A 16,660-nucleotide genomic window follows, 5' to 3' on the forward strand; every position below is an offset into this window, starting at 1 on the left:
ACGTGTTTAAGGAAACCCCACAGCTCCTTGCTGTTTCCCTAATGTGCAGCTTGGCAATCTCAGATAAGGCTTTCAGATAAGGCTTTTTCTCTACAACAACTTAGGCACCAATCAATGATGTCAGGGTTAAAATCCCAAATCAGAAGAGTAAGTTTTGCTTCCAGTTTTTAGGGGGGAAGAAAACAGCATATTGCCCAGAATAAGTTAAGATCTTTTAGGATTTGTACAATTTCAGTATATTCCCCTATAATTCATCATATTCCTTTCTAGTAATATTTACTGCATTACGTTTCTTCACATCATATTTTATTTTATTTTTGGTTTGGTTTTGCCAGTCCTGGGGCTTGAACTCAGGGCCTGAGCACTGTCCCTGGCTTCTTTTTGCTCAAGGCACTCTACCACTTGAGCCACAGCGCCACTTCTGGCTTTTTCTATATATGTGGTGCTGAGGAATGGAACCCAGTGCTTCATGTACATAAGGCAAGCACCCTACCACTAGGCCATATTCCCAGCCCATTCACATCATATTTTACAACAACCACTTTTAAAATGAAAACATCTCCATAGATTAAACCATAATACTGACCTAGGATATGCAAAAGATTTTTTAGCAATGAGTTTGAGGGCAGAAGAGAATTCTATCCTGGTTCCAGCATTTATTTCCATGTCTTCTCTTAGTGGACGTCATTCTGACAAAAGGCATGTCTCACTGAGAATAAGAACAGGCCCGAATCTTCACCCTCAAACACCTGCTTTCCTATTGGGTGATCTTGGAAATGTGTCTTATCCTGTGTGGACTGCTATTCTCTTTAACGTAATGGACATGCTACCTCTACTGCCTCCAGCAGAGGGCTGACAGGAGGAGACGTGAAGTAATGGGTGTCAAAAGGAAGAAATTTATAGGCATTGCATTCCTCCTGGCTTAATGGACAGAACAACCCAAGAAAGAGACAGTATTGACATTTTGTCTTTATTTTATGGAGGAAAATACTAATCCCCTCAAATTCAAGCTAACTTGCAAAAGTTCATGATGATGCCAGGATTTGTCTGACCCTACGCTCACACATTCTTCACTTCTTGACAGTATAGACACACAACCAAGTCTTATCATTAGAGCATTTTTGGAACAACTAATAGGACACCATGACACAAAGACAGTGTTTTGGTGGAGTGGTACAGTGTTTATGGGCAAGACTGCTTATGTTCAGATTCTAGGGCTGCTCAATACTTGATACATAACCTTAGGTGCATTTAATTTCTCAGTACATGCGTATGAGGATTAAGTGAATTAGTAAGGGTTGTCTTAAAAAATGATCCTTGACACTTACTAAACATGAAAGTGCTAGGTTTGTTATTCTTCTTATTTATCATATATAATTAAAAATATATCTGAAACTGCATCTTGCAAGGGTCTTATGAACTAGTTTTGGCAGGAAAACAATGCAGTTCTAAATGAGTCATGGAGGCAATGAAATCAGAAGGTGTTGAATTAGGATCCTTGCCAAAGGGGCTCAACACAGGTTTGGGCTGTCAGGACCACAGCAGGACTGTGCTGGGTAGGATCAGTGGAGAAATTGTCAATCTCAGGCTGAGCCATGGCTGATGTGACATAATAGACATGTGGGGTATTTAGTATTTATCATGGTACAACATGATAGAAGCATGTAGAGGCTATATTATTGACAAAAGCAACCTGGAGGAAGCAGCTATCTCTGCTGGGGAATGCCTATTTCCTCCCTCTTAATTTTCCTGAAAAATCCCAGCTCAGGGAACAGCTAGATTTACTTCTTGGCACAGTCACCAAAGCAAGGTCATTTCCTATTCTGCTGGTGACAAATGTCAGCTTTCTTTTCTTTTTAGCTTGATTGTATAAAGAACTCATTAGTCAGGCATGGGTGGCTCATGCCTGTAATCCTAGCTACTCAGGAAGCTGAGATCTGAGGATTTCAGTTCAAAGTCAGCCTGGGAAGGAAAATCCATGAGATTTATATTTCCAATTAATCATTAAAAAGGCTAAAAGTGAAGCTGTGGCTTAAGTGACAGAATGCTAGCCATGGGCAAAAATAGCTCAAGCCCAGGCCCTGAATTTAAGCACCTGGACTCGCATGCACGCATGGAACAGCTTATTACTGGTTTCCTCTTTTTCCTACCATGTCAGTCCTTTGAAAATGACTGACAGAAGTTGTCTCTAAGAGACAGAGTACATGAAAGGTGTTGTCACTTGAAATCTTCTACATATGAAGAATTAAATAATACAATGGTTTTAGCTTGGTTTCTAACATGCTCTCAAAAACAAAGTAAAGTTCTAAAATAATTGAAGGTTAAGTATCACCTGCTAATTCTTATTACTTTCACATTTACTATGGTCACTAAAAAGTTGTGAAACAAGATGCAGCAGGATCTAGATTTCAATGTCTTGAGGGTAGGTATGTAAGTCATATGCATTTAAAAATGTTAATTTTATCATTCTGTTTCCTTATACTTTAATACTATTCATGGGGGAAACAGAAACAGAAAAAAAAAAGATTAGCAAACAGGTCCATAGAGAGAATAGTGAAGCAAATAATACTATTGTCATTTAACTCACAGTTACAAGTATACCTTCTCTAAGTTTTTAAGAATGGTTAAGGGGAGTGGGCTGGGGATATGGCCTAGTGGCAAGAGTGCTTGCCTCGTGTACATGAGGCCCTGGGTTCAATTCCCTAGCACCACATATACAGAAAACGGCCAGAAGTGGCACTGTAGCTCAAGTGGCAGAGTGCTAGCCTTGAGCAAAAAGAAGCCAGGGACAGTGCTCAGGCCCTGAGTCCAAGCCCCAGGACTGGCCAAAAAAAACCCCAAAAACCCCCAAAAAGAATGGTTAAGGGGGATCTGTATCTGCTAAACTCCAGAAAGAGAGTACATAATTTATAAATGTTTGATATTTAACATTTGATACAATGTAGAAAAATGCAGAATTTCAATTCTGTTTAATTGCCCCGAGGGCTTAGAATCACCCTTTTTCTGTAAGTTTTTATTATTTTCCATGGAGGATCTACTCTCCTGGTTTATTTTTATAATGTAAATAAATGGAAGTATAATTTAGGTAACATAAAATTCACCATTTTGGAGTATAAAATTTAGTGATTTTTTTTAGTACATTGAGTAATTATATCTAATTCTAGAATAAGTTCACCATCCTTAAAAGAAATCTCACTCTATCAAGTGGTCATTCCCCCTGCCCTCTTTTTTAAAGTCCCTAGTTCTCTTGTTGAACTATTAATCTACTCTGCTCTGTGAATTTTCCTAGTCTGATCTTGTGTCTTTTAACATGTGGCCATTTGTGACTGGCTTTGTTCACTTTGAGTAATGTTTTCAAGGTTCTTCCATGCTGTGATATATTCCATACTCCATTCTTTTTTTATGCGATTATGTGTGTGTGTGTGTGTGTGTGTGTGTGTGTGTGTGTGTGTGTGTGTGTGAGAGAGAGAGAGATAGAGAGAGAGAGTGTCATGGGGCTTGAATTTAGGGTCAGGGCACTGTCCCTGAGCTTCTTTGCTCAAGGCTAGCACTCCACCACTATGAGCCAAAGTCCACTTCTGGTTTTCTGGTGAAGATGAGTCTCACAGACTTAATTGGAGATAAGAATTTCATAGATTTTCCTGTTTGAGCTGGATTTGAACTGTAATCCTCAGTTCTCAGTCTTCTGAGTAGCTAGGATTACTACAGGTACGAGCCACCAATGCTCAGCCTATTGTTTGAAAAATTTTATTTTTGTAAACAATGATGGATAAGGATTTGATATTTGGAGACTATATCCAGGAAAATTTCTTTTTCTTTTTGTTGTTTGTGGGGCTTGAACTCAGGGCCTTGAGCCACAGCTCCACTTTTGAGATTTTTGAGTGCAATTGGAGATAAGAGTCTTAGGGACTTTCCTGGCTGGGCTAGCTTTGAACTAGGATCCTCAGATCTTAGTCTCCTGAGTAGCTGGGATTACAGGCTTGAACCACCAGCTCCAGGAAAACTTCTTACAAGTCAATATTCTCAAAAAGCTCCTCCACTCGTATACTCTGAAATCTAAGTATTAATTTTTCTAAAAGAAATTCAACTTAGCATTTATCATGAAGCATACTAGTTCAAAATCAGGAAACCTCTCCCACACTGTTCTGTTCATCCAGATATGACTACCATTATTAAATATCCACTTTTCTCTTCATGAAAATTTAATTAAAAGAACTAGGTCCTTTAGACCATCTCTGTCTCTTCTCCAGTTCTGTTAACTGCTGGCTTATTCCATATGAGTTTTTCTCTCTGTACTTTCTAGATAAGGAGGTTAAGCCCACACCTGCCTTACTGAGACTGACTCTCAAGGAACAGACACTACTGACACCTCCCTAACCTCATTCCTCTCCCAGTGAGACCAACCTAATTCCAGCTGATTAACTGATAGCTCTGGGACCCCCAGGCAGTAGCAGCAAATGTTTGGATATTTTATTTCTGCTGTGAAATCAGGTGCTAAATGTTGAATCTGTTCTGCTCTAAACTCAGGAGCTTGGTTTCCTGTGAGGATAATATGAAGCTGCTTATCACTAATATTGTCAGAGGTTTCAATTCAGATAAAGAGAGCGTGGCTCACCAGCAATTTCAACAAGGTTCTGCCAGCTCTCTCTTTGGTTTCTTCAAGTGATTTAGCACTGGGGAAAGGCAGACCCTATTTAGAGTAACTATTCAACACTTGCTTTCCACACACACCCTCAGTTGATATACAATCCCAGCTGTTGCCAGAGGGGTAAGAAGACTGGGACTGAGGCTGATTTTAGACCTTGTTCCTCAAGGACCTTTGCATAACTGAATGTTAAAGCTAACCAGATCTTTGCAGGCACTTAAGTTTCTAGCTAGGTGCTAGTGGTTCATTTCTGTAACCCTAGCTACTCAGCAGGCTGAGATAGCAGTTCAAAGCCAGACCAGGCAGGAAAGTCTTTGGGACTCTTACCTCCAATTAACCATCACAAAACTGGAAGTGGCACTCAAGCTCCAGGATCAGAAAGAAAAGAAAAGAAAAAAAGATACCTAGTTTGTGTTTCTCAATGTATACTTCAAAAAATAATTGTGGTAACAGATCCACAACATAAAACTTCTACCTTAACGAATAAAATGTATAGTTCAGTAGCCCTGAGTACTCCCAAACTATTGTGCAACCAACCTCCAGAACTCTTTGTGTCTTGAGGAATGGATACTTCCTGGCAATGAAGCAATTCCTCATTTCTCTCTCCCTCCAGCCCATAGTAATCACCATCCCATTCTGTCTCTATCAATTGAGTAGTCAAGGTGTTTCATGCAAGAGGAACCATTCAGCATTTGCTTTATTGTGCCTGCTTCTTTTACCTTGCACAGGGTTCATGTATGCTAAATTATGAGCCCAAATTTCTTCCTTGTCTAAGACTGAATTTAATGAGTGCCTAGACTACATTCGGCTCAGATACTCACCTACTTTGGGTGCCTGGGTTGTGTTTCTCTTTTGACTACTGTCAATAATGATGTGATGAAGTTAGGTGTGCAGCTGTCTCTTGAGAGATTGGTTTCAGTGATTTCTTGGTGAATACTCAAGAAGTGGAACTCATGGGTTATATGATCATTCTTCCTGTGGCTTCAAGAATTACGTCTTTCTCAACAGGGTACATTACTACTCCTGTCTCTACACTGTCTCTACAATGGGTCTTTTGATAGTAACCACCCTGATGGCTAGTTTTTAAGTACACACACACACATTTAGATGACACTTCAGAATTTCCATTATTTTGTACAAACAAGGAATTTGAGCTCTGAAGATGTAAATAATAAATGTCTTTTTATTACATCAGCCTTTGTTAAAAGACTTAATTTTTTTTTTTTTTTTTGGCCAGTCCTGGGGCTTGGACTCAGGGACTGAGCACTGTCCCTGGCTTCTTTTTGCTCAAGGCTAGCACTCTGCCACTTGAGCCACAGTGCCACTTCTGGCCGTTTTCTGTATATGTGGTGCTGGGGAATTGAACCCAGGGCCTCATGTATACGAGGCAAGCACTCTTGCCACTAGGCCATATCCCCAGCCCAAGACTTAAAAATTTTTGACACCTGTTGATTTAGACCAAGTAAATATTTGGCTTATATGAGAACAAAGTTGCTACAGGACAGAGTTACTAATTATAGTTCCAACTCTATGCGGGTCCTGAGATAAAACATGGTCTCATTTTACATCTATAATAACCTATGTATTGAAGGGATGTGGGGAAAGAGGAACCCTTCTCCACTGTTGATGGGAGTGCAAATTAGTGCAACCACTTTGGAGAACAATATGGAGGTTACTCAAAAAGCTCAGCATAGACATACCCTATGACCCAGCCATACCACTCCTAGGCATCTATCCTGAACAACAGGTCTCAGGATATCATAAAGGCATCTGCACATCCATGTTTATCGCTGCACAATTCACAATAGCTAAAATATGTTAACAACCCAGATGCCCCACTACAGATGAATTGATACAAAAAATGTGGCACCTAAACACAATGGAATACTACATAGCAATTAGAAATGATAAAATATTGGTATTCGCAGGGAAATGGTCAGAACTTGAACAAATAATGTTGAGCGAGACAAGCCTAGAACACAGAGAACAAAGGGGCATGGCTTCCTTGATATATGACTGTTAGGGTGGGGGGGGGTGGGTAGTAGAGACCAGGTGTGCAAAACAACAAACTTCTTTTCAAATGGTATTTCCACATGTTTGGGTCAGTGACTTTACATTATGTATCTGAAACCAAACAACTACTATCACAATAGCTCAACAGCTATGTACACATGATCATATAAGACGAAGATAAGCAAGAACAACTCCAAGAGAAGGACACAGGAGGATTGTATTGCTGACATTACATTTAAAGTTCTAGGTGAATTTCCTTTGGCATACCCTATGTGGTTACTGTATATGATTTTGGTACACTGGATATTGTATATATGCCTACCTGATCTAGGGAAGGGAAAGAAAAATGAGTGTGTAAGATATCACAAGAAATGTACTTACTGCCTTATTATGAAACTATACCCCTTTTGCACAACACCTTGTCAATAAAATTTAATAATAATAAAAAATAACCTATGTCTTAACTCAGATTCACAGATAAGCACAATGATGTTGGAAAGGGTTAGCAGGTCATATGGTATGTTATTTTGCTTGCCTTTGCCATGATAAAATATCTTACATAAACAACTTATTAAGAGGAAAGAATTATTTTGGTTCATGGTTTCAGTTCATGTTTCAGTTGGCTGAATTTCTTGCTTTGGGTCCCAAAGTCAGACAAATATCATGGCATAGAACAGGTAATGAAGCAAAGCTGCTGACCTTATGGTGGCCAGGAAGCAGAAAGTAAAGAAATGGTCCAGAGACAAAAACATATTCCCCAGTGATCTTCCTCCAATCTAGCCCCGCCTTCTCATAGTCCATTCAAGCATGAATTCAACAATGGATTAATCCATTACTGAAGTCAGAGCCCTTTTGTGTCTGGAAAGCCCATCTACTAATCAGCAACCAAGACTTTAATGCATGAGGCTCTGGGGAACATCATGAGCTACAAACCATAACACATGGCTAAAAAATGCCAGAACAGTAGTTGGTTCATGTCACAAGGTTTTCTCATAAAAGAGGGAAAAGATCCCCAGGTGGTATCTTCCTGACTTGGCCAAACATTAGTTCAATCTCTGAATCTAAGAAGCACAGATTCTATACAGAATATACTGTTGACATACAATTCCCAAAGGAAATACAACAATCAATGTTCTCAAAATATTCTGTGTCTAAGAATGGTGATTTCAATGCTGTCATCTTAACGAGAACTCTTAGCTTTAATATTCTTATTAAAGTTGTCACTTATAAATGCTCGTCCAAAAGTACCTGTTATCCAGTGAAGAAAATTTTTCCCAGCAAATAACAGATAGGGAAACAGTGTAACTGAACTGTAAGATCTCTCTCTCTCCCACCCTCCCTCCTTCCCTACCTCTCTCTTTCTCTTTCTGTCTCTCTCTGTCTCTCTGTCTGTCTCTCTCTTTCTCCCTCCCTCCCACCCTCCCTCCCTCCTTCCTTTTCTTTCTCCTTTCTTTTCCCTTCCCTTTTCTTTTGCTGGTCCTGCAGCTTGAACTAGAGCTTAGCCTCTGTCCCTGAGCCTCTCTGCCCTCAAGGCTAGCATTCTACCACTTGATCCACAAAGCCATTTTCAGCCTTTTCTGAGTAGTTTATTGGAAATAAGAGTCGCACAGACTTTCCTGCTCATGCTGGCTTTGAACTCAAACTGTGATTCTCAGATCTCAGCCTCCTGAGTAGTTAGGATTACAGGTGTGAGCCATCAATGTCCAGCAAATTTTTCTAAGACTCAATTAAAATCAGCTGCTTTCTATACATCAAGGAAACTTTTTTCAAATGTTAGTTACTTAAAATGGATCTAATCATACTTTCTATAGTATTTTTTTAGTAAATAGTATAAGTTTCAATGAAAAAATTCCACCCCTTTTCTATCACTGCACTCCCTAAAATTCTTAAAAGTATAGACATTCCAAGGCATCAGTATCCTAAGTTTTCCACACTTTGACACCACTTCTGATAAACCTGTACTGTTTGAGTCAAGGTGAGGGGGATACTGTTTTTTCCCTTCAGGAAGTAAACCATCTCTTGCAGACTTTTGAGATCTCTATCCCCTTAAAACTTAGTTTCTTAGGCTCTCACATGGTCATCAGATCAGATGCTTGCTGAAGTTTCAAGCACAAACAGAAATACAAACAATGCTGTTGAAGGCATTTCAGTTTAGGAACTCCTAAACAAAGAAGTTTGGGGAAGAACAACACCTGTGGTACAAACAGCCTTATCTGTGTGCCCAACTCTTGTTCTAAGGATGGAAGGTGGGCCTGGGTTCAAGTCCTTCCTGTTCTGCCACTCTACACTCAGTAAGATCTGGAAAAAAAAATAACTCCTTTGGGACCTCAGTGGGCTCATCGGTAAAAGTATCTACTCTTGTGGTTACTATACAGAATGGTATTTTATAAGCTGTAAAATAAAATGTAAACTCAAGTTTCTATTAAGAGGCTATAACAACAAAAAAGATTGTTACAAGCAAATGATATTTTTTTTAAAGACTGGTATAACTCAACTTTGGGTAATTTACAGAGAAAGACTTTCATAGCCTGGGTTACTCTTGCTTGATCTAGGATTTCTTGAGGAACTTGCTAGAAACACTGTAAGTCTTCACAAGTCAGAACCGAAGAGAAAAACTAGCTAAGGCCCTGACTTAAAAACTATTAGAAAAACTGTTTTTTTTTTTTTTTTTTTGCCAGTCCTGGAGCTTAAACTCAGGGCCTGAGCATTGTCCCTGGCTTCTTTTTGCTCAAGGCTAGCACTCTGCCACTTGAGCCACAGCGCCACTTCTGGCCGTTTACTATATATGTGGTGCTGAGGAATCGAACCTAGGGCTTCATATATGAGAGGCAAGCACTCTAGCCACTAGGCCATATTCCCAGCCAGTTTTTAATTTTAAGCACAGAGGTCCGCACTCCTTCGGAGTATTTTTTATTTGTTTCTTTTATTCCTTATTTTTTTGGTGGGGGTGGGGATGCTACGATTACACTGAGGAACTCAGTTATACATAAGTGCTTTACCACTGGGTTAGTTCCCCTCTTCCCCCCAGCTTCTGTCTCATATTTTTTTAAAGCAAAAACTGTATATTGTGTCTCTGATGTAAGGTCAGCAGTTTCCTAAACATCAAGAGTTCCTTTGAAAGCATGTCTATTAAGGATTCAAAATTCTATTTAATTTGTCTTGCAACCCTGGCTGTAGCTGAGGGTGAAAAGCCAGCAGCAGGTATAAGGGGCGTTGTTGTCAGTTGTGGCTTGCTTGGGATAACCCTAGTTAAGTACAGAGCTTAAGTACTCATGTTCTCTGAGCATAATTTATTCCATGTCTTCTTTTACTGTTCCTTAACCCAAGCTACTTCAGAGCTGCGTGGCTTTGCACAAAACCTTTTATTTCCTGCTTCTTGGTGTAAAATGGGCCATACTTCACAGGATCAGGGAAAAATAAATGAACCAATGCACAGGAAACTTGCCATACTTAAATTAGCATGAATTTTGTGGCTGCTTTTTCATATCATTTAAAAGTCACTAAGCAGTGCCACACTAGAGGATGCTTGAGTTCACTTGAGGAGAATCTTAGACTGAGCTGGAACTTCTGGGCCCTTCCTCTCTTCCTGAAGACCCTGCCTCCTGTCTTCTCCCTCCTCCTCCCCACAGTTCTCCATCTTTTGGCTGTGAAGAGACTCTTAATCCATCAGAGTACCATTTGCATTGGGGTTGGAACATATTTATTTGAATGGGACTATTCCATGTACTGAGGATGGCCAAGCTGTTCTGGAGTTCCTATCACATACCAGCCACTGTCATAACCAGAAATACCTCTAGCAAACCCATAACCCCTGTTGAAAACCAGGGGCTCAGGGCTCTAGAGAGAAGCAAAATTAACAGGTTTCAACCTGTGTCTTCCTGCCCAGTGAAACTGGAATCTATCACAGTTTACAAATGACTCTCACTTCCCCTTCATCTCATCTATCCACTTCTTACTTGTTAAACAGGACTGCCATCACTCCACTTCTTCATTTAGAAACATGCAGTGACTTCTTTCACCTGCAAGATCAGGGCCAGGGCCCTTAGCACAGTAGGGCATGGCTCACTGTCACTCACTATCTCCTTTCATTTTAAACTCACTTATACTTTGGTCTTCCTCTCCTTTTCTTCCCTATCATAAATAATTTTCCCTCCCTCTCTCCCTCCCTCCTCTTTCTCTCCTTCCCTCCTGACTCTCTTTTCTTCCTTCCTTCTTCCTCTTTTTCTTTTTTTGGTAGTATACATTGCCCTACTCATTCTAAAGATGTGCTCTTTCCCTGACAGTCTCCTACCCAAACTTGTTTTGCCATGTCACTTGGGAGAGTCAGCAAATGATTGTCTCTTGTTACAATCTCTCAATTCTATAAAATGCTGATCTCTTCTCCTTTAGGTTCTCTTTAGCTCTTCCTCTATAGCCTTCAGACACAAGAGGAAAAGCAGCACTTTTTAAAAACATTGCCGTGGGAGAAACTGCAGTGCTCCAGAAGGTGGTCATGCATCATCTGAGAAGAATGAGTGTGGAAAATGTGCTAGAATGTTCTATAGAGGGTCAGTCCAGGGCACAGCAACCCCATGCTGCTGTTTGCACTAACTTAGAGAATATGAAATTTCTATGGCTAATGAATAATTCTCTTTTAAAGGGCAAATGACTAAGGCCACGCTTGGTTAACTCCTACCTTAATAGAATTTTATTTCACTATTTCAAAATAGGATTTATTCGGGTCATTTAAGAATGTTCTCAGAACAACAATTCTACAGTAGTCCTGCAGGAAGCAAGGTATGGATTTAGGAAAAGGGGAAGAAATATGAACCTTCCAACCCCAGTGACTCTTTTTCTTCCTGAAGTTCTTCCTGTCCTAGACACTATCCCCTTAACTGCTTTGTCTTTTCTTTTTTTTTTTTTTTTTTTTTTTTGCCAGTCGTGGGCCTTGGACTCAGGGCCTGAGCACTGTCCCTGGCTTCTTCCTGCTCAAGGCTAGCACTCTGCCACTTGAGCCACAGCGCCACTTCTGGCCGTTTTCTGTATATGTGGTGCTGGGGAATCGAACCTAGGGCCTTGTGTATCCGAGGCAGGCACTCTTGCCACTAGGCTATATCCCCAGCCCCCTGCTTTGTCTTTTCTTAAATGAATATTCTGTATGATTTAATTGAGTTCCCCATGTGTCCTAGTACCTGCCAAAAACCAGTTTAAATATCTGGTATTTGACAAAGGCCATCAAATAGAATAGTGTGAACTAATCTGTAAAACACACATGCCAAGTTCTATCCTACACAATTAGAACAGCATAAAGTCAAGTACCTTCCCATAACTTTCAGTTTTCTTGGGTAAGATAATCCTTACTGATGATGATAGAGAGAAAGTATAGAGTAGTAAGTTGAGCCTTTTTTTTTTTGCCAGTCCTGGGCCTTGGACTCAGGGCCTGAGCACTGTCCCTGGCTTCTTCCCGCTCAAGGCTAGCACTCTGCCACTTGAGCCACAGCGCCGCTTCTGGCCGTTTTCTGTATATGTGGTGCTGGGGAATCGAACCTAGGGCCTCGTGTATCCGAGGCAGGCACTCTTGCCACTAGGCTATATCCCCAGCCCCAAGTTGAGCCTTTTAAAGCATGGCAAACTAAAGATGTTATTAACATTATAACTCACTGTTCTTAATAGGATTCATATGATAAAAATATTTGAGTTATTTCACATAAAATGGTTCCTATAGATAATTGTATGATTTTCTCTTGTTAAAAACTGAAAACTAGGCTTGGATTGTTGGTCATTGATAGAGGGCTTACTTAGCATTCATGAGGCCTTGAGTTTGATCCTTGGTACCACACACTAAACTACAATCCATGCTTTCATTTACACACATCATTGCTTTTAAGGCCTATGTTTACTTCGCAGTTGTAGTCCCTGGCTCATCTTTTCAGTTTCATCTTTCTGAGATGTGAACCACCTGAAATCCTTTTAGTGACATAAATCCCCAATCCTTTCAGAGGTCAAACCACAGAGTACAAAGTAGCAAGACTAATAGAAGGATGCTGTTCAATTTTTGTTTCAAAATAGGAAGCTGAATAATAATTTACAAGAGAAAGGTCAGTAATAAGAATGGAGATTAAGTTAGGTGGCCTATTATATTTGATTTTAAAAAAAAGCCCAGAAAACTCTTAGCCTGCTAAGTACTAATCTATCTTCTTCCATCAATAAAAGGAATTTCACAGATATTCACATGATACAATTTGGCTTTTAGTTATCCCAGTGGATAAATATTCTTTATTGGAATGCTAAGCAGAATTATCTCTGCTGTGTCTCAGTTACATTCTTTTCCTCAAGAAAGCTGGGAAGATTTGCTAAAAGAGCGTGGGTTGTGCATTAATATAAAGGATGCTGAGGCCATCTGAGCAGGTACAACTCAAAGACTGAAAACTGCTGATGTTGCATTGTACTGCACTGCAGCATTTAACAGCCATATTACCTCCCTGTAGGGGACCCTGGAGGCTGAACAGGTCATCTCTCTCTAAGGATAATCCCAAGGAAATACTGGAGATGTCATATGGGTTACCATTGATGCATAAAGCAAAATCTCAAAGTGAAACTCAAAACTGACATAGTACTAAAAATCTAAGAAAAAAGTCTTAATGAAACACAGCAAACATGTTGCAAATCATGGCTAGAATTGCTCCTTCTAGGTATAAATTCACCCCTGCCTGGGATCTGCTTTATTGCTGCATAAATTAGCAAGCCTTACAAAGAAGCACAGAAAGCAATCCAGTTCCATTGTCCTCTCCTTAGTCACAATGCATTTGTTTCTGTCTCTTATTCATTTTCAGAAGAAACATCTACTCTATGCAGGCCTGGTCTACAGAAATGACTTGGTTCCTGTTCTCCATTCTCCAACTTCTTTGTTAGCAGGTAGCCACCCGCTGGGCTATGTCCTCAAACAGCTGTCATGCTGTATCTTTCTTCAAAGATCTCAATTGTCTATTCTCTTCTAGTATCTGTCATACTCAAAAAATGAAATCCAAGCCCCCCACAGATTAAGATTGTTGTGGATGTTTCATGACTTACCTTCAACTATCTCCCACACATCTATTCATACCTTTGATTTATGGCATATGATTTATGGTTAGAACCTGCAACCAGTTCATAGTAAATGAGGCTTTGTAATCTTCATTAGTTTTATAATAGGAGCTTAACTCTTATTTTTTAAACACTGACTCATGGGCCCATAAATTAACTAAAAGCAAGATAGCAGGTAGACAGCCCTGTCTCCACTTTGCATCTGTGTCTTTTGATCCTAGCCATTCTTTCTTGCTGTCACTTTGCAGTCACCATGAGTTCCAGGAAGTTCAGGCTCTATCACTGATAAGGTGTCCATAAGAAGAGATGATGGAAACTGCCCCAAAGGAAGAGAACAGTAAAAAGCTCAGAATAGACCACCCAACAAGCAAGAGTGACCTTTCTGCTCCCCTCAAGGGATGACAGGAAAAACAAATTCTAACAACTCTCTGGAAGCTCAGAGAACAAAGAATGAGATAATAATGGTCAACTAAGCCATACTTGTTACTGAGACTATTATTGTTTCTCTCTCTCTCTCTCTCTCTCTTTCTCTCTCAAAGGGCTCTGTCATGGCATGCTTGTTATGTAACAAATCTTCTTTCTCTGTCTATCACTATGTATCTTTAACTTGGCATAAAGAGGAGACTGGCTAGACCTGACATGGGGCATCCCAGAAATTTGAGCCTGGGGAATCTAAAAACTTCTATTTTTTTCATTCTGGAGAGGAAGAGTTTGATCTGTTCTGTGTTTCAGGGCCTCTTATTTTTACCTGCTACATTTGAGAGTGCAGAGTAACCTAGGAAAACCCTCCCATGGAAGTTGGCAATGAAGAGGTCTCTGGGTTGTTAAAGTATAGATGTTAGATTATTAGTAATAAAGTTACTAGGCATTTGGAATCTAAAATGGAAAAGCTCTTTATGAAGAGTTCTCAGAGATCCTAAAGCAAGTCACCCATCACCCATAGCAGAGTTCAGCTGGGGTTGACAGGGATAAGCAGCAACACAGGCATCCCATAGTATAATCAAATTCCATCTCAGTCTTCAGTTCACAATGCTTGGAGACCTATTAATTAGGAATGACTGAGGAAAATGCTTTTCTAAGGCAGTGAAAAGTTGGGATTATAATCTATTTAAGCAAAAGCAAGCATGATTATTTCATACCACTCCTAATGTTTCAAGGCAAGGTTATCAAAAGGCATGTCTGAGGTTTGCATTGATCTTTCATCAGTAAAGGAACACCTTTTGTAATTACCATGATCATTGTTTTCACATAAATACTGACTCTGGAATGGTTTGAAGGAGTGTGAAAATACTGTGATTTGTGATCCTGATGTGGAGTCCAGCAATCTTATTTTTCAGCAGCATCAGAAAATTTCTGAATAATGGCACAAAAGATAAACTTCAAGTACCACCTTGACATAAATTCTCCAAATGTCCCAATTTAGAAGATGTGGTTTAAAAAGTTTTCTTTTTTAATTATTATACTGTGACTTAAAGAAATGAAAACAGAAAAATGCGTCTTGAAATGAACTTCAGTTTTAACAATGACATGCCCTGCCACTACATGGCTTCAAGTAGTGCTAAGCTTTGTCCTTGAAAGAGTCAAAATAGGCCTTGGATCTGTCATGTCAAGGATGTAGTTAATGCAGTAAGAACAGAGCTGCAGGATGAAAAGAACTGACTGACACTCAAACCACTTTAGATCGATAAAGACATTCAGCAAGCTGATGATGATAGGGCAGGAAATAGGCTGTGTATATTAGAACAATCAGAGATCTTATTAATTTTATAGAACTAAAGAATCACAAGAGGGAAAGTAAAAAGAACTCCTTTTAGTTGCTGAAGGAGATGGGATACTGGTGTAGTTGAGGGCTTTGGGGCAGAAGTGCCGCCTCTTCGAACCTGCTAGCTTTGAGATCCTAAGTAGGTAGCTACTGCTTATCTTTCATCTTCAGTTTCCTCTACTGCAATACAGGGGTAGGTGGCATTTGCTTTCACAGTAGAATGAGTGAGATACTTAGTCATCTCACTGCTTTGAGTGGTATTACTTTTTCTGTAGCTACCACTGCTACTGGTGATGCAGCAGAGATAGATGAGGAGACAGAGAGACATGAAATCAGAAGTTGAACCTGAAAAAGCACTTAGCTTCTCTCTATTTAAATGATAAGTTAAAAGAACTAAAACGAGCTATCTGAATGTGCCCTCTTTTTTAAAATGGCAAAAATCTGGCAACTCTCTGTGAATTTCTGGCTGAGGAAAAGAAGCCCCAGAGTTCACCTATCATTTCTAAGTTTTGGACAGGCTCGGAGACATCAACATCTTTTAGAATAATAAGTGGCACCCACACTGGCCCTCCACGCCACTAACAATAAAAGTTGTTCAGCATGACCACATTTATTCTTCCAGCTCAGAAAGAATAAAGGCACCAGATAAAAGCTGCCATTTTGATTCTTTAACTCCCATTTCCTATATGAGAAACTGGAAACATTTCTTTCTCCTGTCTATTTCTCCTTACTTTAACCCTATTAGAGGTTTTGAGACTCTCCTTTATGTGAGACACCCTGGAATGCTTTCCATCCATCAGTGGATTTCAAGGACTCACAATTTTTGTGTGGAAATTGGAAAACCAATGGTCCCCCTCATCCATCCTTTGGTGATGCCAGTACTGGAATTATGCCTCATCTCATCTCATCCTTCTAACAAATAAAACTTCAGCAAAAACAATCCTTCAGATGTTATGTTCAGAATAATAGTTCCCTGCTACTGATAATGTATCCGGCACTTGGGTTAAGAGCTTTACATCTATCATCTCTTTTAATTCTCAGAGACTCAATGGGAGTGAAGTGATACAACTTTCTTATGGCTAAAATGTAATTCCTATTAGCTAATCTTATGCATGAGGAAACTTACACACACACACACACACACACACACACACACACACACACGTATGTAGTTAAAG

General features: G+C 39.8%; 1 protein-coding gene across 6 annotated transcripts in view; it reads right to left on the reverse strand.

Moving 5' to 3' along the window:
* Ank3 (ankyrin 3) overlaps nt 1–16,660 on the reverse strand; it is a 526,258-nt gene that overhangs the window by 155,715 nt on the left and 353,883 nt on the right. The gene's annotated exons all lie outside the window — the stretch shown is intronic.

The sequence above is a fragment of the Perognathus longimembris genome, chromosome 2, assembly GCF_023159225.1.
Source record: "Perognathus longimembris pacificus isolate PPM17 chromosome 2, ASM2315922v1, whole genome shotgun sequence".
Lineage (NCBI taxonomy): Eukaryota > Metazoa > Chordata > Mammalia > Rodentia > Heteromyidae > Perognathus > Perognathus longimembris.